Consider the following 6000-nt stretch of genomic DNA (forward strand, 5'->3'; position numbering starts at 1 on the left):
CGGCCCCGCCGAGCCCCCGACGAAAGAGGCGGCGGGAGGATTCCGGGCCGGCACCGCCGGACCCGGAGTTCAGGCTCCCGGCGGCCAAATGGCAGTATCGGGGAGCTACGACTGCGTAAGTTCCATTCTTTGCTTTTTCTTGGGCGCTCTTCGCCCGAACTAGACTTCGGTTTTGACCTTCGCCTATCTCCTGCAGGCCACCCACGGGCGCCGCCGAGGGTGAAGGAACGCCGGCACTGGCGCCAGAGCCAAGCCCGCCGACTGAGCCGAGGCAGGCGGACGCAGCGATGGCGGGGGGGCCAGCGGACGCGGCGGCCGAGGGGAGGACGGCGGAAGCGGCGGCCGAGGGGATGACGGAGCCGTCGCCCGAACCCTCGGCGCTAGTGGAACCTACCCCGGGCATGCAGAGCCCGGGGCGGATGGTGGCGGAAGCAGCGGCCTTGCCGGGGCCGGCGGATGGGGCGGCCGAGGCAGGAACGCGGCCGTCGCCCGAGTGCCCGGCGCCGGTCCAACCTACCCCGGGCGTGCCGAGCCCGGGCGGATGATTGTGTGGCGACCGTTGGGGACCCCGAACCCCCTGGAGGCGGATCGCGGGGAAACCAGCGCTCCACCGACGCCCGGCCGGCCTGCCGACCCCTTCCTGGCCGCGATCGAGGGCGTGTAGGTGGCGGTCGAGCGGCTGGGCGCGGCGGTGGACGCGAAGGAGGGGCAGCTTGAAGCGAAGTGCGCCCGGCTGGACTTGGAGAGGGCGCAGCTTGCGAGCGCCCAGGAAGAGGCCCGCGCGGCGGCTGCGTGAGAGCAGAAGCTTTTGGAAGATACCTGCGCAGAGGTCGCGCGGGAGCGGTAGATTTTGAAGATCGCCCGCGCCGAAGCCGCGCGGGAGCGAGAAGACGCCGCCCGCCTGGCTGAGGCGTCGCGGCAGCAGGCTGCCGAGGCCCTTGCCAGGGAGGCGCGGGCGCAGGAATGGGATGAGGTTGTTGCCGGCCACGAGAAGGCGGCGGATGACCTCCGGGCTGAGCTAAACCGACGAGAGGGCGAGGCCGAGCGGACGCGCGCCAGCCTCCAACGTTGGAAGGAGGAGCTCCAGAGAACGGACGGAGATGTCCGTCGGTGGGAGGAGGACGTCTCCATCCGGGAGGTCGACAACGAGATTACAGCGGCGGAGCTGGGCACTCGGGAAGACTCGCTGACCCGCCAGGGAGAAGGATAACGCTAAACACGAGGCGGAGCTGACCGCCCGTGAGCGTGCTTTGTCCGAACTGGTGGCGCGGACGAAGCAAGCCGCCGGCCCGGCGACCGACGCAGGCTCTTCTGGCGTGGCCGAGGGCCAGGGACTCGAGGAGCAGCTGCGGGCCGTGAAGGAGAAGCTCGAGGCTGCTTTTGTCTCGCGGGTCAACTTGCAGCAGATGCTGGAGGAAGTACTCCGGCGGATGCGGCGGGCCGTGGAGAGGCCGGCCTTGGGCGACTCGTCGCGGACGAGAAGAGTGATAGCCCCGCACGACAAGTCCTGGGGCTTCAACAAGTCTACGAGCGCCTCGAGGCGCTGCCCTGGGCCGTCCAGGAGCTCCCCGCCCGGGAAGGACGCGGCTTGGCCCAGGCAGTGGCCGAGCACGTCCTAGCCTGCTACCGGAGCAGAGACCCAAACTTCCCGCTGAAGCCAGCGCGGGAAGGAGTGGTCGAAGCCGAGCAGAGACCCAAACTTCCCACTGGGCGGCGCGGGAAGACGACGCCGATGCCGACTCTGCCTCCAATTAGGCTTTTGTAGTAGTTTCCTCTTCTTTTATTTTTGTCTTGGCTGGATGTAAATATGGGAGCGATCCCTTAGAAATGCTTGTATTTTCCTTGTGAATATAGTGGGAGCTTTTCTTTGGGCTTGCAACTCCAGTGTTCTTGAGTACTTAGTGTTTCTTCCGATGTTTTGCCTTGAAGTCCCGGGGAGTACTCAGTCGGACCGTTCCTGACCATTTCGTCCTCAGTCCCGATCGTCTTTCTTGGCGCGTTCAGCCCCTGAGCCCTCGCGAGTCCGCATCGACTAAGTCAAGAGACAAAGACACAAACTTCCTTACTCGGGAGATGGATCGATCCAGCACGGAACATGTCATGACCGGTGAATACCTTTTCACCTTGCGACCACTCAGTCAGCAGACCGGAGACACGCACGAGCGGGAATGCAACCAAGAGTCCCCATGGTTCAGTGGTGCCCGGGCTTAAGACGGACCGAACCGAGCACTGACAGCCTGCCCCTGAGGCCTAGGCTCCGGACTACTCGAGTGGCTCGAGCGATAGGATTACCCAGGGCACCCAGGGACTCGGTAGTGCTCGGGGCCCTTAAAAGCGGACCGAACACCACGACCACCACGAAGGACTTCGGTCGGACATTACCGCACGTGCGATACACCTTTCTATGGACCGTTCTGTCGTTCTAGGAAAAAGTAGACACACGGTAGGGTTTTGTGCGCGAGGAGATCATCTCACCGGGTAGATTAGAATACGAAGGCCCCCGAGGATGACTCGGGAACAGAATACTATTGAACGTAAATTTGTCTGAATTTAACCACTCACCGGACAGCTGTCGGCCTTCCGGCCAACCGATCCCGGAGGGGCGTGTGCTTCCGAGCTCGGGGTGCCCGGGGGCTTGGTTCCTTCAGCCAGAGCGCCCGAGCGTCAAGGGGCACGCGAGGATCCTGTGGTCGGGTGATCTCGACCACTCATGCCTAAGCGGTAGGACCACCCGAGGACCCTTGGGGCCGATCAGCGACCTGTCGCGGCCCTCGCGGTCGAGCTGCTCTTGATTGTCGACCTGTGACTTAAGAGAGGATAGGGAATTTCTTTGCTTTGTGCGCTCTGTCAGTGCGGTACTTGTTATAAACTGCTCTCATTTTCGACCCGAGACCTCTCGAATACCCAGACCGACGGACAAGAGCGTGCAGAGGCGTAACCCAGAGGTCCTATGGTTCGGTGGCGCCCGGGTATGACAGACCAGACCGAGCACCAACAGCCCGCCCCTGGGGCCTGAGCTCCGGACTACTCGAGTGGCTCGGGCGATAGGATTACTCAGAGCACCCAGGGACTCGGTAGTGCCCGGAGATCAGCCACGATACCGAACGCCACAGCCTACCACATCGGACGTAAGTCAGCGGCAGCTGCCCGCACGCATACCGATCGGGATTCTTTTATCAGCGGGGAAAATGAGAGAGCGAACTTTTCTCGCACAACCAAGCACCTCACCATACAGATTAAACATATGGAATCTGGAAAAAAGAAATTGACATACGACTGCACATTAATATTTACAATGAATTGACAAATTTTACAAGGTTGGGCGACTTACTTACCCAGCTAGTGGTAGCCCCCGGTCAACTTGGGCGGGGGAGAAGCCCCCGGCCTGGTTGACCTGAGCAGCGAGAATGGCCATCTACGGGTAGAACCTGCGGAGGTGCTCGATGTTCCATGGGTTGGGAAGCGGTTGCCCGTCTTCTGCCGCCAGCCTGAAAGAACCTTCTCGCGGGACCCCGATCACGGTGAAGGGACCCTCCCACATAGGGGATAGCTTATTCTTTCCTTCGCGCGACTGGACGCGTCGGAGAACTAGATCCCCCACATCAAAGGACCGTGCCCGGACGTGGCGCAGGTGGTAGCGCCGCAAGCTTTGCTGGTACCGAGCCGCCCCGACGGCGGCACGCCACCGGCACTCTTTCAGGTAGTCGACGTCGTCGCGCCTTTGCTGCTCTTGCTCACCCTCAGAATATGCATGCACCCGAGGGGAGCCTAGAGTGAGCTCGGAGGGGAGGACCGCCTCAGCGCCGTACACCAAGAAGAATGGGGTCTCCCCGGTGGCGCGGCTTGGCGTGGTCCGATTAGCCCATAGCACGGCAGGCAGCTCGTCCACCCATCCCTTCCCGTGCTTTGCGAGCACGTCATAGGTCCAGGTTTTGAGGCCCTTCAGTATCTCCGCGTTGGCGCGCTCGACTTGCCCGTTACTCCGAGGATGAGCGACGGAGGCGAAGCAGAGCTTGATGCCGAGGTCCTCGCAGTAGTCCCCGAATAGGGCACTCGTCAACTGGGTGCCATTGTCGGTGATGATCCGGTTCGGGACTCCGAAGCGACTGGTGATGCCGCGGATAAACTGGAGCGCCGTGTTCTTGGTCACCTTGATGACTGGGACCGCCTCCAGCCACTTGGTGAACTTGTCGATGGCGACGTAGAGGTACTCATAGCCCCTGATTGCTCGCGGGAATAGACCCAGAATGTCTAACCCCCAGACCACGAAAGGCCATGACAGGGGGATGGTGTGAAGAGCCTGAGCTGGCTGGTGAATTTGCTTTGCGTGGAACTGGCACGCCCTGCAGCGCTGAACCAGCTCGGAAGCATCTTGGAGAGCTGTAGGCCAGTAGAAACCTTACCGGAAGGCCTTCCTGACCAGCGTGCGGAACGATGAATGGCCACCACACTCGCCCTCGTGGATCTCAGCGAGAAGCTCGCCGCCTTCTGCCCGGGAGATGCATTTCAGGAGGACACCTCCTGCGCTACGCCGGTAGAGATCCCCATCTAGTATGGCATAGCGTCTGGACTGCCGAGCAACTCTTTCAGCAGACGCCTCATCCCCGGGGAGGGACTTTTCCTTCTAGTACCCTCGGGTGTTGGACATCCACGAGGCATCTTGAGAACATTCAGCGAGTGTAGCACACTCGCCGGACGGCGGCACCCTGACGGGGCTTCCCACTGAGGGCACCGCCGGGGTCCCCTGAATTGGGTTCGAGGTTTCCCCTTCGTCCTGTTCGGCAGGCAGGACGGAAGGCCGTGCGAGTCTTTCTTCAAAGACTCCGGCAGGGACGCGCGCACGGAGGAGGCCAGGCGGGAGAGCTCGTCGGCTAGAGCGTTGTCGCGGCGAGGGATGTACCGCAACTCCAGGCCATCGAAACGCCTTTCCAGCTTCCTGACCGCTGCCACGTATGCCGCCATTTGAGGATCCGTGCACTAGTACTCTTTGGACACCTGGTTGACCACCAGTTGGGAGTCCCCTTTGACCAGGAGGTAACGAATCCTGAGCCCCACCGCAGCTCGGAGGCCGGCGATGAGACCTTCATATTCCGCCATGTTGTTGGATGCGCGGAACTGCAACTGCACGACGTACCGGAGCTCTTCACCCATTGGGGAGGTGAGAACCACTCCGGCCCCCGCGCCTTTCAGCGAGAGGGAACCGTCGAAGTGCATGACCCAGTACCCGGGCGCATTGTGCCCGGGATACGCAGAAATATCTTCTGGGACGACCTCGGGGACGGGTGTCCACTCTGCCACGAAGTCAGAGAGCGCCTGGCTTTTGATCGCCTGGCGACTGATAAAGTGCAGGTCGAACTCCGCCAGCTCCACCGCCCACTTGACAATTCACCCAGTGCCTTCTCGGTTCTGGAGGATGGGTCCCAGCGGATACGTGGTAACCACCGAGACCTTATGCGCTTGAAAGTAATGGTGCAGCTTCCGGGAAGCGATGAGCACGGCGTAGAGCAGCTTCTAAGCCTGGGGATATCTTGCTTTGGCCTCTCGGAGGAATTCACTGACGAAGTACACCGGTCGTTGTACCCGGCGGGCCCGGGCGGCGGCTTCACCCAAGGGGCTGTTACAGTCCCCAGGCTCGGCGGCGTGGTCGGGGTTGGCCGGGTGCCCGGGCTCGACTCCCTGGTTGGGAGGAGTAGAGTGCTCGGACTCGACCCCTTGCTTAGGGGGAGCCAAGCGCTCGGGCTCGACCCCTTGCTCAGGGGGAGCCGCGAGGACTGGGGAGTGCCCGGGGGCGGTCGAGAGCTGGGACCCAGCACCTGGCCCCGCGCACTCGTTGCGCTCCACCACCATCACCATGCTTACGACCTGAGGAGTGGCCGATGCGTAGAGCAGTAGGGGCTCGCCTTCGGAGGGAGCCACCAGCACGGGTGGTGAGGTGAGGAACTTCTTCAGACCGCAGAGGGCCTGTTCGGCCTCTGGCGTCCAGTCGAAACGACCGGTCTT

Source organism: Phragmites australis, chromosome 13 (genome assembly GCF_958298935.1).
Source record: "Phragmites australis chromosome 13, lpPhrAust1.1, whole genome shotgun sequence".
Taxonomy (NCBI): Eukaryota; Viridiplantae; Streptophyta; class Magnoliopsida; order Poales; family Poaceae; genus Phragmites; species Phragmites australis.